Source organism: Helianthus annuus, chromosome 4 (assembly GCF_002127325.2).
Source record: "Helianthus annuus cultivar XRQ/B chromosome 4, HanXRQr2.0-SUNRISE, whole genome shotgun sequence".
NCBI lineage: Eukaryota > Viridiplantae > Streptophyta > Magnoliopsida > Asterales > Asteraceae > Helianthus > Helianthus annuus.
Genome location: NC_035436.2, coordinates 50,423,527 through 50,440,395, shown reverse-complemented (window position 1 = coordinate 50,440,395; position 16,869 = coordinate 50,423,527).

The following is a 16,869-nucleotide window of genomic DNA, read 5'->3' as shown; positions in this document are numbered from 1 at the left end:
ACCTAAAAATTTATTTTTGGGACACATTGAGGACAATGTGTAATTTAAGTGTGGGGAGGATGCTAAAACCTTGAATTTTGCAAGTCCTAATAACAAGCCTTACACAAAACTCTATTGGAACCGCTAATCACCCCAAATTTTTTTCAAAAATTTTCATTTTTTTTTGTCTAAAGTTTAAGTTGGGAATTCTAAGACTAACAAGGTTATATTTTTACAAGTTTACAACCGATAGCGTCGTGATAAAAAGAACCAACATAAGAAAATTATGAAACGGCATGACAAGCTTAGTTAAAATTCGATTATATATACTTGATCACATAAAAACCCATTCCCACAAAAGTGAGTTTTGAGCCTTTATTGAGCATACAAATATACATCTTTACGCTAAATGCTCATTTTTCGTTTCTTGTGTGAATAGCCGCTTGGTTCTTACGACTCTAGAACTTGCCACGACAATTCATTCCCGGTCCTTACCAACTTAAACCTAAAATGATGGAGGCATTAGAACTACCCCTTTTTCTTTCAACACCTTATTTTTGTTTTTCTTTTCACCTACCCAAAAACTCCTCCTAGTTAGCCCCTTTGAGCCTAAACCTTTTCATTTCTTAACCCAAAAACCCTTTTTACCCACCAAAAACCCTTTTTATTTTTACCCTTTATTTTAGTAACAAGCTCGGTTTTCGTGTGACTAAAAAAAATTACAATGAAGTTAGAAATAAACAAACAAAGCTCCTCAAACAAAAGCTTGTTTGAAGAAATACTTCATTTAAAATAAAAAAGTCACAAAAACAAAATGTTTTACGAAAATCGACGCTTTTTACGACTTTCGCCCTTTTTCTACTAACCACTAACCCAACTACCCACCTTTAGCCCAAGCCTAACCCTTCACCCAAAAAGTCCTCTTGATATTTACAAAGGTATAAAGTTAAAAAGGACGAGGATTGATTGCTTGGCAAGCTTATGGTAGGAATAAGTTCCAAGCCGCTCTCGAGTGATTCACTAAAAATACACCTTCGGCCGAGTGTGAGTGATTTCTCCCGTGAGGTATGTGAACTTGTATATAAATGGAATTTTAGAAAGGTATGTTATGCCTTAATAAATAATTTACCTTATGAAAAGTTTTTAATAAATCATGACGAATAGGATTGTAAATAAATAAAAATAAAACCCAATAAAGATCTTGGATTCCCGACACTCTATGACAAGCCAAAACCTTCTCTTCTACCCATTCCATTTGGGAGTGTAAGCCACATATTAAAGAGTTTTGCTTGAGGACAAGCAAAAGTTCAAGTGTGGGGATATTTGATGTGTGTAAAATGCAACATATAAGTTACATCAAATGAGGCATAAAACTAACCCTTTTTAAGTACTAATGTTGGAAAAAGTGTGTGTTTTTGTCTTCCTTTTGTATTTTCAGGATTAAATGAGCTCAAATTAACAAAAGAAGCAAAAAGGCAGCTAAATCTAGCATAAATACAAGAAAAGGAACAAAAGTGGATTGCCCGACCCCTCGACAGCATCCTCCCAAGCAAAACAGAGAAGGCAGAAGACTGAACACGCCCCGTGCTCAGCGAGCACGGGGCCGTGCCCAAGAAGCAGCAGAAAAGACAAACCTGTAGAAGCTTCTATTGCTCACCACGGGGGCGTGCCCAGTGAACACGGGGGCGTGCCCAAAGTACTGCAGCGCATTAATTGTAATTGCGAATTACAATTAATGAGGAGAGATAGTGTCAGACAGGCACGGGGCCGTGCCCAGCGGACACGGGGCCGTGCCCAGGCCTCTGTTCAGCCTATAAATAGAAGTGCTTGGCTTCATTGCAACTCATCCCTTGGCACACCACCTCTCTCACACTTCATCCACCACCCACCACCATCACAACACCATCATCCACCACCATCATCCATTGTCCATCATAGAGTGTGTGAGTCATCTCGGGATCCAAGATTGATCGTAAGAGTTCTTGACAATCAAGGCCATGTTTGCCTAAGTCTCTTACATCACTTGGTGAAGACAAGTGTTTAGTATAATACTTTTTATTTTTAGTCTTTTGCACTTTTTATTTGGTTTTGTATTAATGACTTTAATAACTAGTTGCTTATGTTGAAGGTGACTTTTCCTTATCGTTTGTCCGTGGTGTCTTGGCATTATTTTACTCTCTATATAAAATAAAAGATTTTCACCATTCATATCTCCACGGTCTATATGGAGGTATGTTGGCTACCTGGTCGGGGGTTAAGGGAACGGTTTGGTAAGGGTCTTGCCCTTGTTCAGCGTTTAGAGGTCCTGCAAGGGACCTGGGTCAAATTTAGTAGGATCTCCTTCAATACCCAAAGGTATTGGATGGCGGGGATCCAAACTCTTTGACCCCCTCATAAGTTAACTACTATTAATACTATAACCCGACTATTTAGGACTGTATCCCTACTGACTCAGACTACTTAGTCGAGGGTAACGTCACCTCCAAAAGAGGGGCCTACCATAATTTGCATTAATAACTTAATTTATTATCTTTCAATAATCCGACCCTTTAGGATTGTATCCTTGCTGACTCAAACTACTGGGTTGAGGGTAACGTCGCCTTCAAAAGAGGGGCCTACTACAATAACCAAGATAATCTCTTAAACAAGTGCAAAAGTGCGAAAATAATCAAAGGTTATACCAATACACGAGTCGGATCCAAGTGATTCATCTTGTCTATCTGTTTTTTTATTTTTATTTTGTTTTTCAGCATTTAGTTAGTTTTATTTTCTTAGTTTAAAATCTTTTCTAACATTTTGATTTGATTAGACGTTGAGGATAAACCGGTACTAAAAGCTCTTGTGTCCTTGGACGACCTCAGTATCTTACCAACACTATACTACGTCCACGATGGGTGCACTTGCCCATATGTGTGTTTAGTGTTAGTAAATATCGTGTTTTATAAATTTAAAACTTGGCTAAAAAGTGTAAAAAAGGCTTAAAATATAACCAAAAATATATAACACCTCGCACACATCAATATCATGCTTCTTTTTGCTAATAGTAACTGCAATTAGTAGAAACTTGGTTTATTAATTGCAAATGTGACATTCTTCTGCATTTATGGGTTTATGAATTCAGAATAATGGATGGATGTATATGACTGTATTTGGCATGATGATGTTGTTTTTCATGTTGTCAAAACCAAGGTTTGAACATCTGTTTGACTTTTCGTCAATAGTTAATGGAAATACAATAACAAACAGTGGTTTGAACATCTGTTTTACTTTTGGTCAATAGTTAATGGAAACCCATGTTAGGTTCAACAGTGTTTTGAAGAGGAAAACAGTGTGAGAAGACAGTAGATCTGATTAAGTTAAACATCTGTTCAGATTTAAACAGATGTTTGGGCTTAAACAGATGCTTGGCCTTTATCAGATGTTTGGCCTTTTATATCAAAGGTTTGGACTTAAACAGATGTTTGTGCTTAAACAGATGTTTGGTCATAAACAGATGTTTCACCTAAAACAGATGTTTTGCCTTAAACAGATGTTTGGCCTTCTATATCAGATATTTGGACTTAAACAGATGTTTGGCCATAAACAGATCTGTGGCGTTAAACCAAACATCTGTTTAAGGTCAACATTTGTTTGACTATTGGTCAACATCTGATTGACTTTTGGTCAACATCTGTTTTAAAGCTGGTCAACATCTCATTTAGTATTCAACAGAACTTTGAATAACTCAATATCCGTTTAATTTGTTGTTTCGTTTTCTTGAATTCTATGTAATTTTGTAAAGTAGTACAAAAACAAACATTTTTACAAAATCCCAAGTCACCCCATCATTAAAGTAATTTTGTAAAGTAGTTTGCTCTTAACATAATGGAATTGCTATTGAATATAGCTATTGATCATTAATTTATATCAATTTTGTAAGTCTGCAGTAATTATTTTTTTACTCTCTGTCAATATATGTTATGCATGGTTTTCTAAGAAATGACCCGTGTTTGCACACGGGTCTTACCGCTAGTACTATATAATAAAAGAAACCTGATTTGGGACACATGTCATTCAATGAGGGCATCAATCCTTTATTGATAAATTTTAAATTTTAAATTAAAAAGATTTAAATATTATATTAGAATTTTATTTTGATTGTAACAAGATATTTATACACCGATACGGATTATTGATTTTATATGTTTTGGTTTGGATTAAGTTAAGGTATAAAGTCGTAAACTCACTTAGCTTTGCTAACAGGATTTTTAACACATATAAAAGATAGTAAGATTTGATAGTATCCAACGACCACTCAGAATGTTTATGTATCAATCAACGGTTTATATCAATTATTTAAAACTGTATATTAAATAAAGATATCTAGATATTTCCAAAGAAAAAAAGTTGCATTTCAGTAGATATATTAACAACTAGGTTTTTTCACAATAACTGCGTTGCGCGAACTTATTTTGTTATTTAGTCTGTGTTTACATGTGTTTTGAAATCACTACGAGCGCGTTGCGCACGAAACTGATGAAAAGAATAAAAAGAAGATATAGAAAAAAACACAAAAAATAACCGAAAGAAAATCAACCAAAAAATTTTTATGGTAATGATTTTGTTCGTATGAAACCCGTGGTCAGAGATAAGCAAATGGTACTGGGTATCGGCACTGAATTTCCCAAGCCGAAAGATCTTAAGTACAAATTCGGTACCGACTTTTGGCGCTTACCAGTTTTTACCTTCATATCCTGTTACCATAACCGGTATTTTCGGTATCGATATTGGTTGGCACCGAGCTTATCCCTACCCCTGAAACTGAAAAAAGAAATCATTAAAAGTTGAAGAAATCAACAAAAAAGTTGCATGATACCGTTGTTGTTCGTACGGTACCTATGATCAGAGATGAGCAAATGGTACCGGGTAGAATTACCGAATTTCCCGAACTAAATGATTTTCAAAATTATTTTGATACTGACTTTTGGGGTTTTCTGTACAAGGTTGGTGCCAGTTTTTACCTTCGTGTATGTACCAGGCTGGTGCCGGTTTTTACCTTCGTGTACCAATAACGAATCGGACCATACATGTATTTTCGATACAAGTACGGATTGACACAAAGCTTATTCAACTTAAAAAGTAAGAAAATAATTATAATTATTATTATAATATCAAAATTATAAAAGTATTAAATATATATATATATATATATATAACTATAATTATCTATGTATTAAAAATTGAAATGAATGAACAGTAACACCACGAAGGGATGAGTAAATAATATCGGGTATCGGTACTAGTATCAAATTTACCAAACCGTGTGTATTTTCGGTACAGGTTTGACATCGGTATTCATCGGTTTTTACCCTCAAATACCAGTGCCGTACCTGTACCGAACCGTACCGTATCAGGTATATTCAGTACCGGTACCCACTTTGGGGATTTCGGTAACGTTATTTTTGGTACCGGTTGGTACCGAGCTCATCAAATCATATAGGAACGTAGCAATGCAAGTAATTGCACCGTTTAGATTACTTTTCATACACAGAGTAAGTAAACTGTATTTTGTTTGAATGACGTTTTATATACACAACAACTTATTTTGTTTTTTTTTTTTTGTCTTTTTCTGCAATGAATGAATTGTAGCATGTAAAATTAACTTGGATATTTAGATTATTGACGAGCAAATCGTATCAAATCCTGTAATCAAACCAGTATCGTATCAGTACCAAATTTACTATACCAAATCATTTTCGGTACCAATTTGGTACCCACCTTTTGGCGTTTTCAAAATCGTTACTTTCGGTTCGACACCGGTCTAGCACCATACCTGTATTTATTGATTTTTACCTTCAAATGTCATACCGTATTGCACCGAGCATTTTCGGTGCTGGTACCTAATTTCGATGATTTTCCTGATCGGTACTTTCGGTGCCGTTACCGGTACCGAGCTCATCCATATTTTAACGTGATAGCACCGTAATAACTGAACTGAAAACAACCGAATTTCCAACGTGTACGAAGTGTGGGTCCTATTATTATATATTAGGTTATTTAAAATCGTTTTTTTTAGGACGGAGTGATTATCCTTACCACGTCATTTTTATTTATGTTTTGATATTCGGTATCTGCTTGCCGTTGCTAACACGCGTTTTGTAGTTATTGGGTCCCCGCCGCAACGCGCGGGCGGAAAATCAACTAGTATTATTAAAAACAAAATAAAATTACTGTTCAAAATTTAATATAAGGATAATTAACATATTTATTTTAAACAAATGGATTCATAATTATTATATATTTTAAGCACGTTATTTAATCTTTTCAAATTTCTGTTAGTTGTGATCCCTGGGCATTGATTAAGATATTGCCTTGGACCCATTATTTCAATTCCAGTTATTAAAAACCGGACCATTTTTTATTGGGCCTTGTCACGTGATTCAAAACGTTATCGCTATCAAAATAGAAGAACAAATCATGTTTTTTTAATAAGTTTACCATGTCAAATAAGTAATATGTATATTATCTATGTAACAAAGAAAACATCATATATTTTTAGATAAGTTAGATATATGTGTTTTAAAACAAGGTAAGCTCTTAACATACATATTTTTTCCTATTGTAACTAAGATGTAGAGGTCTGTGAAAGGTATCTTCACATTCGAAATGTCATAACTTTTTATTTTTAAATTTAGATTTACTTAGTTGTCGTATGGTGTCTAATGTCTTTATTTTTATTTTTTCACGTATATATATGTTTCATTGGTTCAATTGTACATGTAAAGTATTACACTATCCATAGTATTTTCTCAACTATAGTTAATTGGTTTTATTGATTTAGTTTTTGTCTATTCATTTACATTACTTTTATCTGTATAGAATTCCCTTTTCAGACCTTTCAAATGGTATGGGACATATTACATTATCAATAGTTTTTATTGGTTTCCTTACTAATTGTGATAAAAGTAATTATTTTGTACACTTCATATTGGTTTATAGCTTTGAATACGAGCATACCTTATATTAATGTTAATGATAGTGAAAGTGAGAAAATTATATTTGGATGGTAGAAAATATAATATTATGCCAACATTAACCCGTCAGAATAATCTATTATCAAATAAAATCAGACATGTTACCTTTAAACAAGAAAATGTCACAATAAATATTAGTAGTGGTACAAAATTTTAAGTTCTTATGACAAATCCTAAAACAAGTAACAGATCATATTATTATGAATGGCTATACAAACTTCAATATTTATTTCGTATTTGATCTGCATATTACTCTACATTATATATACTTAGATCATATTATGAACATATTTTTTTTATTTCACATTATAATTATGATTCACCCCGTGTATTACACGGGACAATAACCTAGTACACAAAATAAAACGATGCCAATAAAGTTGTCTATATTATTAACTGAAAATAAAAATAGATGAATAAACCATGGTCGCAAAATGTAACTTTGAAAATAAAATGTGGTCACAAAATGAGGGGGACATAACTTTTATTTTTAAGAGCAAAATACGAAAAAAAAAATTAGAAAAAAGTTTAATAAAAACTACTTCAACATTATTCGTATCTATATCAAATTATCTATATCCATATCAATCCATACTATTTAATCATCATCATCATACTTAGTAAATCTTATCAATGAGAAAGTTAAAGTAGAGGCTCATAACGGTAAAATGTAGACAATCTTACCTCTACCTCAAAGGAATCCATACTATTTATATATATGTATGTATGTATGTATGTATATGAGGGACGCATGTCATCCATTAAAGTTATCTACTTTTTGGTTTTTCCTAATGTTTTTAAACCCGGATCAGGCCGGTCGGTCGGACCAGTCCGGCCGGGACGCGGAGAGTTTATGGGACAATTACAAAAATAAAAATTAAAATTGTAAAACAAAAATGAAAAAAAAAACACCCTGAAGTTAAAAAAATAAATAAATAAAAACACAAAACCACAAAAGACAAAAACATGTTACTATTTACCAAGATGTGATGAATTAATACATATATATATATATATATATATATATATATATATATATATATATATATATATATATACGAATAATAATAAAAAAGTAAAGCCACTTATTATAGCCTAGTCGTCAAGAGTAATTATCTCTTGTGGAGATACCAAGGTTCAATACTTGAGAGGTGTAAATATTTAAGGGGAAAAGTTAGACGTTCAAAAAATTAATAAATAATAAATAAAAAAGTGAAGGAGAGATTGACATATACACTCATTAGAATTCTTATTATAAGTTAGTGGGTGCTTGTTTACCTCTTAATGAAACTCTTAATGATTCAGATATTTTACTGGTGCAGTACTGTACTTAATGGTTCACACTATTTGTTTCGTGAGCAGATGTCAGAATGGTTCAAACATTTGCCTCTGAATTTTTAAGTATTTTAATGAGTCCGAATGGTTAAAACCTCTAATCTGAATTTGTCAAACATTTGCCTCTGAACAATTAAACATTATACTAGCTCTTAATTGTTCAGATCTCTTATCGGTTCAGCACTTAGTGGTTCAGACCTCTTACTGGTTCAGCAATTAATTATTCAGAAGTTGCCAAACAGCTCATCAGTTTAGATGTTTGATGTTTGGGTATTTCTTATCGTACTTATATTTGGATATTTGGGTGATATATTTTTTTGATTATGTATATATGTTTGGATAGTGTATGAATCTGTAAATTTTTTTGATTGAGTAAACTGTCATTTTGGTCCTTGAGATTTGATCACTTTTGTCACTTTAATCCAAATTTGAAACCTTTTGCATCCGAGTCCCTGTAGTTTCACTTTTATTCCCATTTTGGTCCAAAAATGAAATCAGGTCATATTTCCCAAATTAAATCCTGATATTTTGTTCTTTTTCTCAGGGGCAAAATGATCATTTCTTTTTTATTTTATTTAAAGTTTTTATTAAAACAATAATCTTTTATGTGTCCCACCACACCCCCACTTCTTCTTCTACCTGCTTTCTCTCTGTATCTCTCTTGCATAACAACCACCATCCATCACCACCTCCACTACCACCATTTATCTCTACCTCCACCACTGCTAAACGTCACACCTAAATCAACATCACCATTCGCCCCCGAAACTCCCCTTCAATCTGATTTCAGAACTGAACCATACTCCCTTCACCCTGAATTGGCGAAAATTTTAGAGTTGTGCGGTAGTAACCATTAATGGGAAAAAGATCATGTTCAATTGTAGGTTTCATTAGTGAGGATTAAATCAGACGGTAAACTTACGTAAATCGAATGCGATGAATCCGAAACTTTTACGCAAAACCCCTGTTTTGGATAAAGATCTTTCTCATCAAGATCAATCGGCATGATATCTACAACTTGTAAAAGTGAATTCCTGTATTCACTTGTGGGTTTCACACCTGAATGCATCCCATCCAGCAGCTTTAACAGCACCCCAAGTGTCAAATTCGTCATTTAATTCTCAATTTTCAAAATTTTTGAAATTGAAAACAGAGGATTAAACAACTTAACAAAATTAACAGAATCTTGATCGAACGCAAAATTGGGGGTATGATTGAACTGGGTTCATGAAATTGAGGTGCTTTATGAACAGATTTTGAAAGAATTTAAGGGTTGATTTTCCATTTTATTTGAAAAAATAATTCAAAATTTCTCAAATTGGAAACAGGGGATTGAACAATTTAACAACTGAACAAAATCTTCACCGAACAGAAAATTGAGGGTTTAATCGAACTGAGGTCATGAAATTGTAGTGAGTTACGAATAGATTTCGAAAGAATTGAGGTAGAAGAAGAAGTGACGGTGTGGTGGGACCTACAAAAGATTATTGTTTTAATAAAAGGTTTAAATAAAATAAAAAAGAAATGACCATTTTAACCCTGAGGAAAAAGGACAAAAAGCCAGAATTTAATTTGTGAAACATGACCTGATTTCATTTTTAGACCAAAATGACAATAAAAGTGAAATCACAGTGATCCAGATGCAAAAGATTTCAAAATTGGACTAAAGTGGTAAAAGTGACCAAACCTTAGGGACTAAAATGGTAGTTTACTTTTTTTGATTTTTTGATTATGTATTATTAATTTGTTGGTCAAATTACAAATAAAAGAAAACCGAGAAAATTAGTTATATTTAAATGTACATGCTTTTTTATGACTGAAATGGTGGTCACAAAGCTGGTTGGAAGTTTAAAACGAAACTCTAAATTCATCATCACAAAATACCTCGTAGAAAAATTAGTTGCTAATCATTTCGGTTGCAAATAAGTTCGGTCGCTAATTAATAATTCCATTGCAAAAAATGGTTGTAAATGGTTTGTTTGTAAAGAAAGTTTGAACAAAATTCATTCACTAAAGGTTCATTCACAGACTCTATGTTAGGAAAAGCTTTGGTCGCAACATCATTGGTTCATCCGTAACCATGGGCGGACCTACATAGAGTGGGTCGGGGTCCACGGACCCCAATATTTTTAAAAAATTTAGTAGATTCGGTATATTAAATTGTATAAAGAACCAATAAATACAATTAGGTGGAAAGAAAAGGAAATATGGTGTAGTGGTAAATCTCTCTCTTTACCAACAAGAGGTAATGGGTTCAATCCTTGTATAGCTTGTTTTTCCTCTTTTTTTTTTTAAATCTAGTTCAAAACACGCTGTGACCCGACCCGAACGAGCACCGACCCGAAAATTTTAACGTTTTGTTATGAAAATTTTGAACACCGAAAAAAATGGACCACACTGAAAAAAAATCCTGGGTCTGCCACTGTCCGTAACTGCCCTTCTCTTTTCCTACACTGATGTTCCCCGCCATCAGTTCACAATCACCACCCGTGAAACCCCCTATCGAATTCGTTTGACACAATTGGCCCAACTCCTTAAGAAGGTTAGGACCCGAGGATGCTCCTACATCGTTGTTATTTTAATAAAAATATAGAAAGAAAAATATTAACGGATGAAAACTGATCCAACTTAATATTAAGTCTATCTGTTTTCATCTAAATTTGTTATTGACTGTGTGTGAACATGTTACAACAAACGTATCAACATCATTCAATAATAAGAGAGTTTACTAAATTACAGAGAAAAATATTATCAAATAATACGTAACCCAGATAACGACATGAAAAGACTATATTCTATTGCAAGTTGGCAAATTTTGTTTAATAATGACCTTAATGGCCAATCAGTTAGCAAGAAGTCTATATAATATTACATGTAGTAGGTGTATTTCTTCTGACTTTTTTCTCATTATTGCATCCATAAATTAAACAAACCTTATCTGAGCTTTAAACAAATGAAATCAAGACTTTTGAGTTCGATCTTGATATATAACCAATATTTCCCATAGTTTTGAAAATAAAACTTGTAATACCAAATCGATGTGTGAGGTCACAAATAAAAAAATTGTAATAAAAAAATAAATGTCATTCTATATTATATAATAGCATCATCAGTTATTTATACCCAACGTCTTTTTTTTAGGCAAATTGGATTTAAATAATCCCAACTTGCTCAATTTGACCGATAATAATCTCAACTCAGTTATTGGCCGATAATAATCCGAACTGGTGCACTTTTGACCGATAATAGTCCGTTAAGCTATTTTTAACGGCGGACTATTATCGGCCAAAAGTGGACCAGTTCGGATTATTATCGGCCAATAACTGAGTTAGGATTATTATCGGCCAAATTAAGCAAGTTTGAATTATTTAAATCCAATTTGCCTTTTTTTATAGTTTTAGGCTCGATAACTTTGATTCATTTCTTTATCAGTCGTTTGATTTTTGCTATATATATTTTAAATATAATATAAGATTTATTTGGCTGACTATCTATATATCAATTTGTTTGGGAATAAGGAGTAAAATGATCAATAGCTTAGCCAAAAATAATAATAACAAATGTATCTTACGGACAAAAGTCGTTAAATTATCCCCATATAAATCGAGGGAAGTTTAAGAGTGTAGTTTGGCTAACATACACCATGCCTAAGATAACATAAAAATATATAATTATACACATGCAACTATTTTCTGTTTTATCAAGACACCGTATAATAGAACAATTATATATTATGTAATAATATATTAAATTATCTCCATATAAATCAAGGGAAGTTTAAGAGTGTAGTTTGGCTAACATACACCATGCCTAGGAAAGCCACTAACATATATAATAATTATACGCATGCAATTATTTTCTGTTTTATCAAGACACCGTATAATAAAACAATTATATATTATGTAATAATATATTAAATTATCCCCATATAAATCGAGGGAAGTTTAAGAGTGTAGTTTGGCTAACATACACCATGCCTAAGAAAGCCACTAACATATAAATACATAATTATACCCATGCAACTATTTTCTGTTTTATCAAGACACCGTATAATAAAACAATTATATATTATGTACTACTTCTAATAAAGCAAAATAATGTTTAGCCACTTGTCATTAGCTTAAACCAATACTTGCCATGTGGCATTTGATTAATACCTCATTTTCTCAAATGACCGCCAAAACACAGCATTCCTCACGCCTTTTTTCTTTTCCTTCTTCTTTCTTTAACCTAATTAATGTTCACCGTTTCACACAATCAACACTTCATCTTCACTCCAATCTTCTTCCAAGAATACCATCAGTTTCCATATAACAATGAATTATTTCACTGGATCTACATATATAGATGGTTCTACGTTCTTCATCGTCTTCATCTACTTCTTCTTTTTCTTGATTCGATTTCAGAATTTCGAATATCGATCTACAAACCTGTAAGTTGTTTTTGTTAAATTCCTTCTTTAATCATTATTCATGTGTTCCTTCGTTTAATTACTGTGCTAAAACTATGTTTCTGTTGATTTAACCCTAAATCCGATTTCCATTGAAAATCTGTTGATTTTGGGGTTTTAATATTATGTTTTTGTTATAGAATATGATGTTTATGCAAAAACCTAAAACCGATTTTCATGTATAATATTGTTTATTTCTCATTTTTATTTATTCTATCAAGTATATACGAAACCATAGATCCGATTGTTATGGAATATCTTTGTTAAGTCTTATTTGAATTGATGTCTAATAAGTTTTATTTGATTGTGATGCTTAATAAGGTTTTGATTGTGATTCAAAACCCTAGATCCGATTGTTATGGAATATCTGTCTTAAGTTTTATTTGAATTGATGTAAAGTAAGTTTTATTTGATTGTGATGCAAAATAAGTTTGTGATTGTGATGCAAAATAAGTTTGTGATTATGATGCAAAAGCCTAAATCTGATTGTGAGGGATTGTGATGCAAAAGTCTAAATCTGTTTGTTTTTGTGAGGGATTGTGATGCAAAAGCCTAATTCTGATTGTGATGCAAAATAAGTTTTATTTGATTTGATTTTGTATTCTATGAACCTCATTCGTGTATATCATTGTTATGAATTATAGTTTTTTATTTGATATGATTCTGTTTATGTGTTTTCAGTCTGATTTATTGGTTATGGTTATGATATACAAACCCTGATTCTGATTTTCATGGAAAATCTGATGATTTTGTTTTTATTTCACATGTTTATTTAATCTATGAACCTCCGTTTATATACTGTGTTAAAACTGATGAATGATTTTTCGTGTTAATGTTGTTTTTTTGCTTAACGATTTGATATTGTGATTGATCATCGGATTATGAGTGTTGTGTTTGTAATTTGTTGTTAGGCTAGATAAATTTGTGGAAATTTAGAAGTGTTTGGTTGTTTTTTATTTCGTTATATTGTCGAATCTTTGCTCCACCTTCCTATTGTTTTGTTTGAAGATTGATTGAATATCATATGTGTTCTTGGAGTTTAATGGTTTGATCCTTGATGTTTGACAATTTAATTTCGGATCATGATAACGGTTCAGTACTATCCATCAGTTTGTTACAAAATTATCATTGTTAATTATTATTTCCTTATTTAGAGGATAGATAATAACTTGATTTTAAATTCAAAAATTTGATTTGGATGACAATATGGAAGTAAACGATTTGGAGTTAATAACATTAATTGGATTTCCTTTTTAGGTGGGTACCTAGACATGTTAGTTGTTTAAAATATAAAATTTTATATATAATTTTGATTAAATTCTTCCAACATATTATAGTAATTTTAAATTTAAATTATATTTGACTTATATTTAAATAAAATTACCTGAAATAGAAGTTGACTACATTCATTTTTTATAATTGCTAATTATCCCCTAATTTTTAGTAACCTCTAATCAACAATTATTGGTTTCTAAATAACTAGTTAGATTCAAATTATTCAACAATTATATTAAAAACATTTATTGATTGTTATTATGTATGCTTTAAATCATTAAAATAATAGATACCGAATTGACTTTTGAACTTTCAGTGTATTTTAGATGATTATGTCCCTCAAGATACTAGCATTTGTATGTTTTCAAATATCGTTTTAATTATTAGAAGTCTGTTTAAAGAATATATTAATATTCTTAAAAAACGTCAAAAAAATGTGTTTTTAGTATTTTTGGCTGATAATTTCCTTATTTAGATGATAGATAATAACTTGATTTAAAATTAAAAATTTTGATTTGGAGGATATTATGGAAGTAAACGATTTGTAGTTAATAACAATAATTAGATTACCTTTTTAGGTGGGTTCAATGTATCTAGAAATGTTAGTGGTTTAAGATTTAAAATTTTATATATAATTTTGATTAAATTCTTCCAACATATTATAGTAATTTTAAATTTAATCATATTTGACTTATTTTTAAATAAAGTTACCTAAAATAGAAGTTGACTACATTCATTTTTTATTATTGTTAATTATCCTAATTTTTAATAACCTCTAATCAATAATTATTGGTTTCTATATAACTAATTAGATTCAAATTATTCAACAATCATATTATAAACATTTATTGGTTGTTACCATATATGCTTTAAATCATTAAAATAATGGATGCGGAATTGACTTTTGACTTTTGAACTTTCAGTGTATTTTAGATGATTATATCCCTCAAGATGCTAGCATTTGTATGTTTTCTAATATCGTTTTAGTTATTAGAATTCTGTTTTAAGAATATATTAATACTCTTAAAAAAACGTCAAAAATGTATTTTTAGTATTTTTGGCTCATAATTCCTTATTTATAGGATAGATAATAACTTGATTTTAAATTTAAAAATTTGATTTGGAGGATAATATAGAAGTAAACGATTTGGAGTTAATAACATTAATTGAATTTCTTTTTTAGTTTGGTTCAATGTACCTAGACATGTTAGTGATTAAATTCTTATTTGTGTGTTTTTAATTAGGGGAAATATTGGTTTTTGAAATATGTTAATTCGTTTTTAGGAGTTTATGGATCAAAGTAGTTGGGTAAAAAGTCAATATGGATTCAGGTTTTCGATTCGGTTGACCTAAATCATTTTTAATTTAGTAGTATTTTCATTTACTTGAATAAAATGATCTATGATGTTTTGGCATGTTTTCAGTATTTATATTATCTGTTTGACCCACTTATAGAGAAAACATAACATGAATCACAACCCAAACATAAAATCTATATAACCTTTGATACTATTATCTGCAATTCTTGATTTTATGGCTTTTAAACGGGTAGCCATGAGATATTATCATTTGTCATCTAAGTGAATCTTATTTTAGTAGTAACATGCCAACTTCATTAATTTTCCACTTCAAATACTTGGCAATTTCTATGGTTTTTTGAGGTTTGTTTGTTTTTAGTTCCAGGTTCTACTTTTATTTTTCCTTCTATAAATCTATAATATGCAGGGTTGTAACCGTAATGAATGAAACATTAAAGCATGCCGAATGCTTGCCGACTCGGACATGCTTTGCCATGACGGAATATTGTGAAGGAACCCTTGACGCCATCAGGTGATTGTGCAATTTTGGGTGTGTCGTCGTTCCTTCATAGAATTTTGGATATGTATTTTTTTAGTTTTCTATCTTTTGAGTTTTTACTTGCAAGTACTTATTCTAATTCAAGATAATGTGAAACATTTTTGAGTTTTTCTTTGTCGTTCCTTTTTTAAGATAATCATAAACTTTATAGGTTTCATCATTTTTTTTTAATTTTTAGAATTGTCATTGTGTTGTCTTTCATCTTTTGCAACTTTTCATTTTCTTTAACACATCCAAACATGTCTTCCATGAAATCTTTGAACAGATTATCAGGACACTGGTATCAAAAGGCGCTGGATCTGAATCTTATGCAGGTTTTCTTTTGATGAGTTAGATATTTACATGATAAAAACCATGTATTTTATGGAAACAGACTGAATTAAAACTATATTGAAGCTTTGCTAATTTTTAGGCCCGTCAAAGTTGTTAATGTTCGTCAAAACTCCTTTTTCTTTCAATATGCCTCTCCACTTTCTTCTCAAGCGTGATTATAGATTCAATAAAAAGGTAATGTTTAATTATCGGAACATTTTTATTTGAGCATGTTGATGGCTTCAAAAGACCTATATTATTTTAAGTACTTTTAGAATGACCAGCTCTTTTTAAATTATTAAATCGTATCGAGTTTTCTTTACTAATGGTTCCTCTTATGAGCAACTTTACTAATAAGTAATAACATATATATTGTATATATTCATACAAATCTATAACCTAGAGCTTGATACTGGACGTTCATATTTATTTGTTTGTTATCAATTTTTTTGCCACATTTACAACTCCATCTAGAGTTTCAAGTTATAGTTGCTTTTAGAGGTTGCAAGATTAGTGGGTTGAGTAATTGGTCAAAACGGGTAGTAGGTTTAGATCATATGTGATGCTGTCCTTTTACAACTCTACTTAGATTTACAGGCTACACTTGCATGTAGAGGTGGCAGGTTGGGTCACATTCTAAAACAATTA